General features: G+C 39.6%; 1 pseudogene; it reads right to left on the bottom strand.

Moving 5' to 3' along the window:
* Positions 1 to 788: 788 nt before the first annotated feature.
* On the bottom strand, positions 789 to 1466 carry LOC123596085 (annotated as a pseudogene).
* Positions 1467 to 11865: the final 10399 nt, after the last annotated feature.

Below are 11865 nucleotides of genomic sequence, written 5' to 3' on the forward strand. Positions count from 1 at the left end.
ACCCACAAACTGTGAGATCATGACCTGAGCCGAAGTCGGACGCTCAACCAACTGAGCCACCCAGGCACCCCTCTATTTTTACTTTAAATATGCATTCATTAAGATCTCATTTACCTACAGCATCTTTTTTCTGCAATTTGTTTGTCTACCATCAATGAAAAGTGACATTGTCATTAAGAATAGAAATTAAGTTTTTTGATGGATTTGATAGACTACCTCCATCAAACATTTATTTTTCAGCTTTGAGATATAATTGACATATAATATTGTATAAATTTAAAGTGTACATGTTGAGGGCCGCCTGGGTGGCTCAGTTGGTTAAGCGTCTGACCTCAGCTCAGGTCATGACTTCATGGTTCGTGGGTTCAAGTCCCGCTTCGGGCTCTGTGCTCACAGCTCATAGCCTGGAGCCTGCTTCTGATTCTGTGTCTCCCTCTGTCTCTGCTCTGTTACTGTCTCCCCCCATTCATGCTCTGTTACTGCCTCTCAAAAATGAATGTTAAAAAAAGTTTTAAAAAGTGTACATGTTGATTTCATGCACATATATTACAAAATGATTACCATCATAGCATTAGCTAACACCTCCATCATGTCAAGTAACTACTATTTCTTTTTGCTGTCAGCCATTTATAATCTATTCCCTTAGCAACTTTCAAGTATATATAATACAGTACTATTAACTATAATCATCATGCTGTACATTAGATTCCCCCAAGCTTATTTCTTTTTATAACCAGAAGTTTATACCATTTTAGGAGTTTGGCTTGTGTGTGTCTTTGTGTGTGCATGTGTCAAAAAGAACCTTTATTAGTTATTTATAATCGCCTCTTCTGCTTTTCTGCTTTCTTGCCAGATGCCTTGGAACAGGAGCTTTCTGGGCTTGAGATTTCTGACCCTTCCCAGCTTTTGGAGGCGCTGCCTTCTGGCCTGCAGCTTATGGGGCAGAAATCTTCTGGACTGCAGCCTTCTTGCCTGTAGCGGCAAACTTTTTTTGCTGGAAACTTTGCAGCAACTTCTCCAGCTGCAACCTTAACAGTGGGTACATTTCTAGGAGATTCCAGGACAGCTGCTTTTGGTAGCTTTCTAACTTCAAGTTTGATTATTCTTTTCCTCCTTTTCTTTGCCTTCATGACTTTATAGTGATCAAAATCTGTCATCTTGGCTTTTCTTTCTCTGGCTTTAATCTTCTTGACCCATCCCATGGCCTCCCATTTCCTACTGGTGTTTGCCTTCTGCCAGGCTTGTCCGACGTACTTTGGACGGGCACTGTGTGGGAACTTGAGGATGAAGTCAGTGAGCTCCATGCATTTGAAAGGCATAATATATCTCCTTACCTGAATGCAAGGTCCATCAACCAAAGCCCCCTTCTGGTCAATAGCATCTATAATCTGGACCATCCTCCCGGCATGAAGGCCAAAGGAAATGTAGGCCACCTGGTCAACCTCTATAAAACACTTGAACATCATTTTGGTGGCATTGCACAAGAGAGGTTTGCTTTTTTAGATTTCATGTGTAAGTGACATCACACTATATTTGTCTTTATCTGACATTTCACTTAACATCATGCCCTCAAGTTTCACCATGTTGTTACAAATGACAGGATTTCCTTTTTTCTCATGGCTGAATAACATTCCATTGATGCCATGGGGGCAGGGTTTGTTCAGAATTACCACTTGTGTCTTAACCCCACAACCCCACATATATTGTTTTTGGTGTTCAGATTAAAGCTCTTTATAGGGGTTTACTGGACAGAGGACATTGCTCTGGGGATAGATGGAGGGACCCTGAGCCTGGGTGATGGTGCTCCAGTCCTGGCCATGGGTGAAGTGGGTTAGATCTGCCCATGCCTGTGAGTCCACATATGTACAATGGAATGTTATATAGACACACCCATTCCCCACATCTCCATCCATTCGTCTATTGATGGACACTCATGTTATTTCCACATCTTGGCTATTGTGAATAATACTGCAATGACCATGGGAAAGCAGATATCTCTTCAAGAACCTGTTTTCACTTACTTTGGGTAAGTGTTGAGAAGTAGGATTGCTAAATCATATAGTATTTCTAGTTCTAATTTTTTGAGAAAACTCCATACTGTTGTCTATAGTTGCTGCATCAATTTATATTCCCATAAATAGTGCACAAGGGTTCTCTTTTCTTCACATTCTTGCCAACACTTGTTCTCTCGTCTTTTTGATAATACAATTTTAACAGATGTGATATCTCAGTGTGGTTTTTATTTGCATTTTTCTGATGACTAGTAATGTTGTACCTTTTCGTGTACCTGTTGCCCATTTGCAGATCTTTGGAAAAACGTGTATTGAATTTCTCTGCCTATTTTTTTTAATGGTATTTTCCTTGTTGTTGAATTATAGGACTTCTTTATTTATTTGGTATATTAGCCCCTTATCAGATATATGATTTAGAACTTTGTAGGTTCATTTTGTAGATACTTCCATTTGCTGTGCTGTGCAGAAGCTTTTTCAATTGATATAATCCCACTTATTTATTTTGCTTTTGGGATCGTAATAAGTCATTACCAAGACCAAGGTCAAGAACCTTTTTCATTAGGTCCTCTAGAAGATTTACAGTTTCAGTTTTCATTTATAGGTCTTCAATCCATCTTGAGTGAATTTTGTGAGTGATATAAGATAATGGCCCATTTTATTCTTCTGCATGTGGTTATCCAATTTTCTCAACATCATTTATTGAAAAGACTATCTTTTCCTCATTAAGTATTCTTGGCTCCCTTTTCAAAGATTATTTGATCACATATGCAAGGGTTTATTTCTAGCCTCTCAATTCTATTCCATTGGTCTGTCTATTTTTGTGATGATACCATACTGTTTTGATTACCACAGCCTTGTAGTATAGTTTGAAATCAAGAAGTGTTACACCTCTAGCTTTGATCTTCTCTCTAGATTGTTTTGGCTATTTGGGATCTTTTGTGGTTCCATGAAAAATTTAGGATTGTTTTCCTACTTATATAAAAAATGTCATTGGAATTTTGATAGAGAGTGCACTGAATCCATAAATGGCTTTGTATAGTATGGACATTTGAACGATATTAATTCTTAGAATCCATATCTTTTTACTTGTTTGTCTACTTAACCAAACTTTAGTTAGGTTCCTTTGAGCTTTTTTCTCAAGGGAGCCTTGACTTTAGCTTGCCTTACCAAGAATACTGCTGAATCAGTTTAGTAAGAATTACCTACCCTTAATATACAGTCAAGTTCATTATCCCCTACTCTTGATATCCTCACCCCTGCTTTTACTTTTATTTGGAGTTCAATCTTTCTACTCCTACTGCAACAGTCTTGAATAAAATCTTCTGTACTGTTAACAAATGTCAGAATAGTTTTTAACTTTTAAGAAAACAATAATAATAAGCCATACAAAATCTTGGTTTTACATCTCTCTGAAGACAGGTTAAGAAACAGTTATCTTTAATGTATGTCACATTCCTTTCTATTTACCAAATGTGAGAGCTCATTTAGCATATTGGTTAAGAAACTTGGTTTAGGTACTGGCTATGTTAACTATGTGACCTTGGGCAAATTTTCAAAACTTTGAGAATTTCCCTTGAAAGAAAAGAAAAGAAAAGAAAAGAAAAGAAATATCCTCTTTCCTCAAATTATAGGAGGAGTGAGGGGTTTGGATTGATTACTGGACTTTTTAGTACAAGAAAGCCATCTACTGGTATAAGTAAAGTGCAATTTTGTTTATCTGTGGTAACTAATTTATTGTTGGAAGGGTTGTACACAAGGAAAATAGGATATTTTTATGTTTTTTTTAAGTTTGTTTTCATTTGAGACAGAGAGAGAGAGCAAGCAGGAGAGGGACAAAGAGAGGGAGAGAGAATTCCAAGCAGGCTCCGCACTGCCAGCACAGAGCCTGATGCAGGGTTTGAACCTACAAACTGCAAGATCATGACCTGAGCTTAGGTCAGGAGTCAGATGCTTAACTGACTGAGCCACGCAGGTGCCCTGAAAATAGGATATTTTTAAATGAACAGAAAATGGCAGACAACATCCATACAAAGGAAACAAGAATTTGTAAGATGAGAAATTATTTCAGGTGAAAATTTGTTCTCAAAATCAACCATCATGCAGACAAAAAAAACCTTGACACAGATATTCAAATACTCAGAATATAAAGAGTTCCTTGGGGTCACTCAAGGCCAGAAAGAATCTGTGTCCCAGGCAGTTAGACTGCAAAGACCCCAAGTGCAAAGGGATTGAGATAGAGCCCTCACAGGGTATTGCCTCAGCAATGGGGCCAAATTCTATACAGACTGAAGCCTGTTCCAGTCCCAATTAGCACGTATTCAAAAAATCTTCCTAAGCATGAATATCCCAAGTAATGACATCAAAGAACAAAGCCCAACTTTGTTTAAAGGAACACAAAATGCTCAGCAGTCGACAATTTAAAATACATAGTGCTAGTCTCCTACCTAGAGTTACCAGGTACACAATGGAACAGAAATGCAATTCACCACTAGCAGGGAAATCAACCAATAGACATCTCCCTCCCCCGCCCCCTAGATGAGGGTAGAATTGGTATAGGACTTAAAAACAGGCCAGAGAAGCACACTCGCTATGGTCAAACATAAAAAGAAGTAGCATAAGGAGATAATAGGAAGACACACTTAAATATCAAAGCAGATATATAATTCCCTTAAAATCAGGAATTTGTTGAGAAGTGACATAGGATAGCTGTTAAAGTCATCAACTCAGGAGCCACAGTGCCGGGTTTCTATTACCAGCTCTGAAATGACACTTGTGGATCCCTGTTCAAGGTAATTAACATGCCATGCCTCAGTTTCCTTGTCTGTAAAATGAGTATAGTAATAACACTTTCTATCAGGCTTGCTATGAGGGTGAAAATAGTTCTTATTTGTCAAGAACAGAGGACTTTGCAGGGTACAAACTTTAATGGCTATAAAAATGTTTATGAAATAAAATGAAGACAAATAACCTAGCTTTCCTCCCATGGACACCCAGAAAGCAGGCTCCCTCTCAACTCACCTCCATTTTTATTCTTGAGTTTTCTCTGTAGCCAAAGGGCCTGCAGGAGTTCAGAAGAGTCAGGAGGTCCCGGAGTGTTGAAATTTGCTCACACTTCTGTGCTTCTAGCAGCCTTTGAAGCTGATGGGAGGTGCGGCCACTCTTAAAGGTAATGGATGTGATTGCTCCTGCGCTATCCCCCACTAGCACTCTCATCAAGCTGGCTCATATTCCTCACCCAGTCTCTGGGAGTCACCCGATTCATAGAGACCTTCCCAAACAGCAACATCCCAAAGATGTGCCTCCCTGTTATTTTGTCCTCAACCTTCACTAACACTTTCTACAGGTCAATGTAACTTAGTAAAGTGTAGCTCTCCCACTAGTTTATGAACTCAGCAAAATCATGGAGCTTGCCTACAAGTGAATTCAGCTGTAAAACAGCTTCCCAACTCTGATTCTACAAAGGAATCAGCTGGAAGGCATTTCAAAGGCCAACCCCAGTGATTCAGATTTAATTATTTTGGGTTGGGTCCCAGGCATTTGTGTTTTGAAAAACTCCTTCCATGATTCCAACATGCAGTCTGGGTTGAGATCTGCTGCCTTAGAGGAACAGTGTGTACTTTGCCATGAGCTCTACCTGACTGCAGGGGCCTCCCCTGTCCATCGCCACCTCACTATGCTCCAGGCAGGTGGAGACTGTTGTCACTGTGAGCCACACCCAGGCTACAGACTAGAACTGCCTGAAGACTGTTTTGACTATCCTGGTCCCTGCAGTTTTCCAGAGATTTTCACTTGAGGATATAGTTTGGGAACCAATCATCAGGAGCACTGAATGTTTCTAATACATGACCAAAGTGGAGACACTCCTCTTAAAAAAGGTCTCATGGGCAGGAGACTTTCTTTGGCTTCCTGACAAAAGGATAGTAGTTCTCAAGAATCTCTTGGGGCCTAGGATAAGCGACTGGGGCCTGATCTAAAAAAGCCTTCCTGAGATTTGGGTTCTATTCAAGAGGGGCATGCGGATTTAAAGAAAGTAATTTCACACAATTTTAGGGCTGTTTGTCTTTCTAAAGATGAGGAAATTGAGTATTAAGTTTTAAATCTTAGGGGAAATCTTCTAATTTAGGGGAAATGTTCAATGTTTCTTTGTCAAACAATCTATAAAATCTGTTGGATAAATTTTGAAATGAGAAGGGAAATAGGGTAGAATCTTGGGAGGAAAAGTTTTTGAAGTTGATGGAAGTGTAAAGTGATACTGGATGTTCTTGTGTGAAGGAAACTCACAGGTCAAAAATATGGGTGACTGCAAGGGTTGGTGGTAATTTCTGATGTGCCAAGGAAGTGACTAAGAAGTATTTTATTTTCCAAGGTGAAAATGGAGTCTTTCCAGCTTTCTGAGTGACAAAAGAAAAAATAAAGACAGTTAAGTATTATGAAATAAGAGAGACTGAGCAAGGAGAAACGTTGGAGAGAAACTATGGAAGTTTCTACCAAAAAGTATCATGAAAAGCAGAGAAGCCAGGGGAGACATAGCCGTAAAGACAAACACACACAGTGATTCTCACTGTAAGAGGAGCCACCTTCCCAGGCTGAAGACAATCAGTGTGCATGCTTACAGGGGGGCGGGGGGGAGGGGGAGAGGAAGAGAGTGTTTAACTGATCAGATTTCAAGAGAGGCCTTTCCATTAAAAATGAGCAAAGCTGTTCACCCTTGTCTATGACTTTCCTCCTCAAGGGTATAAAATATTAGTCTTGTAAAGTGAAGTGCATTTCACCATGATTTAGAGCTGCTTGCATTTTTGAAGATGTGAAAGAAAACTTGTAAGCGATAGAAAATCACCAATTTTAAAGCTTTTTTTTTTTTCGTTACCAACATGCAATAAAACTTAGGAAAATGCGCGCAGGCAATATTTTTGGGATGAAAGGGAATCTAGAAGGAATGGAGGAATGTGGGTAAGAGTGATTAAGGTTTCTGTGTGTATGTAATGACATCAGTGTTCCTGGGTGGGAATAGCCATCAACAAAAAAGAGGTTTGAGGAGAAGTTCAAAATCATGGGTATGAATGGGATCCGAGGGGGAATTTCTGCTAAACCCTAGAACTAATAGTGCTGTGTCCGTAGATAATAGGGAATCACTACAGGCTTTTTAGTAGCAATATTTTAGGGAGAACATCAAGGCTTCAGGAAACATGAGTTTGGAGTAGAGAGAAAATGGCATATTGGGACAGTTTATGACACTCTTAGCCAAACTGAGAGGAAATACTGATGGAGAGGGTAAGATAGGAGAGTGGAGAACAGAGGAGTGATTGACACATTTCTTGGCAGTGAGTATATCGGTATAGAGGGAATTGGAGGCTCCAGGAGCAGAAACTGGCCCTAATGCCTAGGAACTGGCCACCACCCAGAGTGGATGCTGGACATCAAGGCCCTGGTTTTTAATATAAAAATATCATCCTCACTTGATCTGTGATCCTGGACACACATCCTATCTTCTATTTGAATCTTGGTATCTTCCACTGAAAAGTGGGAGGGGGTAGGGGATGGGTAAACCAACTAATTCTGGACAACAGCCCTTTAGATTAATTCAAGGATTGGGACTTTGATTGGATATGCCAAATCCCTTCAGCTATTCCTAAACTAATGTTTGAGTGGATAACTGGGAGAGGGTGTGTTTGACTTCAACTAGAAGTGTAGGAATTCAAAGCATTCTTGGCCCCATACTCTCAACTAAATAAAAGATTGTCTCATTTGTGCAAATGCACATTCTTGACTTCTGAGTTTTCTTTGCATTTAACTGGAAGCTTCTAAGAGCTTCCAGTTAAACAGGAAGTGCTGAAACCCCAGTTTCTATAAAACAGTGGAATTAGCTGAGTTTTCTTCACTCTGGTATCAAAACCATTCTTTCATTAAGGGTCTTTGCCATGGACAATAGCAATAGCATCCTCAGGGGCAACCCCAAATATATTGTTTTTGGTGTTCAGACTAAAGTTGAACACCTAAAGCTATAGGGGTTTACTGGACAGAGGACATTGCTCCAGGGATAGATGGAGGGACTCTGAGCCTGGGTGGTGGTGCTCTAGTCCTGGCCGTCGATAAAGGTTGGTTAGATGTCCCATGCCTGTGAGTCCTAGCTGTGACCCTCTGTCTGGGGTTTAACACACAAGTGGTAGTTCTGAACCAACCCTGTCCCCAGCAGCAAATATTTATTTCTACCCCAGCAAAGATAATGGGGGCCCTTTAGTGACCCACCAGCCACCTAAATTCTCACAAAGCTTCTATTCTCCATGGGTAAGCAATATTACACAAGAGCCTGCAATACTGGTTATTTCAGTCATTGTTAGAAAAGTGAAAATAAGGTTGTACATGTGTATGTAGCTGATAAAAGTTGTTCATGAGAAAGATTTGTGAAATTGGGATCTTCACAAAACAGAAGTAAAATACCTTTTTATAAACTTGACTCAAGAAATCTACATAAACAGGTATAAGAGACACAATATATCTAAATTGTTTACCTTATATGTTATATATTCACATCACCCAACAAGTGGTTGCTGAGGTTAAGAAGCATCAGCTGCATTCTCACAAGAAGTGAACCAAGGCCCAGGAACATTAAATAATGGGGCTCTGCTCACACAGCCCAAGAATACTGACAGCAGGATTTCACCCTACTGATTCTTTTATCCACAAGTTTACTGTATGGTTAATGACCCTGCAGACAATAATTTTGGGGAAAGGATATGAGAAGGGTGACAGATCCTAGGTCATCAGGAAGCTGAGCTCCCTTCCTGTATGTTGACCTCTCTCTATATATTTGGGTCCTATCCAAGCCCTGGCCAATAGCAGAACCGGGGAGTCCTCAAGTTCAATTCCACGTTTTGTTCATTCCATTGGTATTGTGAAGAGAAGGACTCATGAAATTCCTTGTCTCCCAAGTGGAACTGGGATCCAGGTTGAAATTTTCAGTTTAGGATCTGGATCAGAGACAGGGTGGGTGACTGCAACTGGGGATGGAGTCTACGGAGAGAAAGGCAGGGTTCAAGGTGCAGGGCTCTCATCCAGAGCATGTAGGGTGAGGGGGGTGTAGAATAGAAATAGGTAAAGAAGCAAACCAAACCAAAACAAAAACCTGGGAAATGGCAAAGTGGGAAATGACAAGTAAGAGTATAATGGACGTAAGAAAAAATTTTTTTAATTTTATCTTTTATTTTTTAAAATTTACATCCAAATTAGTTAGCATATAGTGAAACAATGATTTCAGGAGTAGATTCCTTAATGCCCCTTACCCATTTGGCCCATCCCTCCTCCCACAACCCCTCCAGCCACCCTCAGTTTGTTCTCCATATTTATGAGCCTCTTCTGTTTTGTCCCCCTCCCTGTTTTTATATTATTTTTGTTTCTCTTCCCTTATGTTCATCTGTTTTGTCTCTTAAAGTCCTCATATGAGTTAGGTCATATGATTTTTGTCTTTCTTTGACTGACTAATTTCACTTAGCATAATACCCTCCAGTTCCATCCACATAGTTGCAAATGGCAAGATTTCATTCTTTTTGATTGCTGAGTAATGCTTCATTATATATATATATATATATATATATATATATATATATATATATGCCACATCTTCTTTAGCCATTCATCCATCGATGGACATTTGGGCTCTTTCCACACTTTGGCTATTGTTGACAGTGCGGCTATAAACATGGGGGTGCATGTGTCCCTTCGAAACAGCACACCTGTATCCTGTGGATAAATGCCTAGTAGTGCAATTGCTGGGTCATAGGGTAGTTCTATTTTTAGTTTTTTGAGGAAACTTCATAATGTTTTCTAGAGTGGCCGCACCAGCTTGCATTGCCACAAACAATGCAAAAGAGATCCTCTCTCTACGCATCCTCGCCAACATCTGTTGTTGCCTGAGTTGTTAATGTTAGCCATTCTGACAGGTGTAAGGTGGTATCTCATTGTGGTTTTGATTTGTATTTCCCTGATGATGAATGATGTTGAGCATTTTTTCATGTGTCGCTTGGCCACCTGGATGTCTTTCTTGGAGAAGTGTCATGTCTTTTGCCCATTTCTTCACTGGATTATTTGTTTTTGGGTGTTGAGTTTGATAAGTTCTTTATCGATTTTGGATACTAACCCTTTATCTGATATGTCATTTGCAAATATCTTCTCCCATTCTGTCAGTTGCCTTTTAGTTTTGCTGATTGTTTCCTTTGTTGTGCAGAAGCTTTTTATTTTGATGAGGTCCCAGTAGTTCATTTTTGCTTTTGTTTCCCTTGCTTCCAGAGACGCGTTGACTAAGAAGTTGCTGTGGGCAAGATCAAAGAGGTTTTTGCCTGCTTTCTCCTTGAGGATTTTGATGGCTTCCTGTCTTACATTGAGGTCTTTCATCCATTTTGAGTTTAGTTTTGTGTATGGTGTCATAAAGTGGTCCAGGTTCATTCTTTTGCATGTTGCTGTCGAGTTTTCCCAGCACCACTTGCTGAAGAGACTGTCTTTATTCCATTGGATATTCTTCCCTGCTTTGTCAAAGTTAGTTGGCCATATGTTTGTGGGTCCGATTCTGGGCTCTCTATTCTGTTTCATTGATTTGAGTGTCTGTTCTTGTGCCAGTACCACACTGTCTTGATGATTACAGCTTTGTAGTAGAGTTTGAAGTCTGGGATTGTGATGCCTCCTGCTTTAGTTTTCTTTTTCAAGATTACTTTGGCTATTTGGAATTTTTCTGGTTCCATACAAATTTTAGGATTATTTGTTCTAGCTCTGTGAAGAATGCTGGTGTTATTTTGATAGGGATTGCATTGAATATGTACATTGCTTTGGGTAGTATTGACATTTTAACAATATTTGTACTTCCTATCCAGGTGCATGGAATCTTTTTCCATTTTTTTGTGTGTGTCTTCTTCAATTTCTGTCGTAAGCTTTCTATAGTTTTCAGTCTATAGAATTTTCACCTCTGGTTAGATTTATTCCTAGGTGTTTTATGGTTTTTTGTGCAACTGTAAATGGGATCGATTCCTTGATTTCTCTTTCTATTGCTTCACTGTTGGTGTATAAGAATGCAACTGATTTCTGTGCATTGATTTTATATCCTGCAACTTTGCGGAATTCATGAATCAGTTCTAGCAGGTTTTTTTGTGGAATCTTTAGGGTTTTCCATATAGAGTATCATGTCATCTGTGAAGAGTGGAAGTTTGACCTCCTCCTGGGCCGATTTGGATGCCTTTTATTTCTTTGTGTTGTCTGATTGCAGAGGCTAAGATTTCCAATACCATGTTGAATAACAGTGGTGACAGTGGACATCCTGTCTTGTTCCTGACCTTAGGGGGAAGCTCTCAGTCTTTCCCCATTGAGGATGTTATTAGCGTTGGGTCACTTGTATATGGCTTTTATGATCTCGAGGTATGCTCCTTCTATCCCTACTTTCTTGTGGGTTCTTATCAAGAAAGGATGCTGTATTTTGTCAAATGCTTTCTCTGCATCTATTGAGAGGATATGGTTCTTGCCCTTTCCTTTATTGATATGATGAATCATATTAATTACTTTGGAGATACTGAGCCAGTCTTGCATCGCAGGTATAAATCCCACTTGGTTGTGGTGAATAATTTTTTTAATGTATTGTTGGATCCGGTTGGCTAATATCTTGTTGAAGATTTTTGCATCCATGTTCATCAGGTAAATTGGTCTATAGTTCTCCTTTTTAGTGGGGTCTCTGTCCGGTTTTGGAATCAAGGTAATGCTGTCTTCATACAAAGAGTTTGGAAGTTTTCCATCCATTTCTATTTTTTGGAACAATTTCAAGAGAATAGGTGTTAACTCTTCCTTAAATGTTTGGTAAAATTCCCCTGGAAAGCCA

The sequence above is a fragment of the Leopardus geoffroyi genome, chromosome B1 (genome assembly GCF_018350155.1).
Source record: "Leopardus geoffroyi isolate Oge1 chromosome B1, O.geoffroyi_Oge1_pat1.0, whole genome shotgun sequence".
NCBI lineage: Eukaryota > Metazoa > Chordata > Mammalia > Carnivora > Felidae > Leopardus > Leopardus geoffroyi.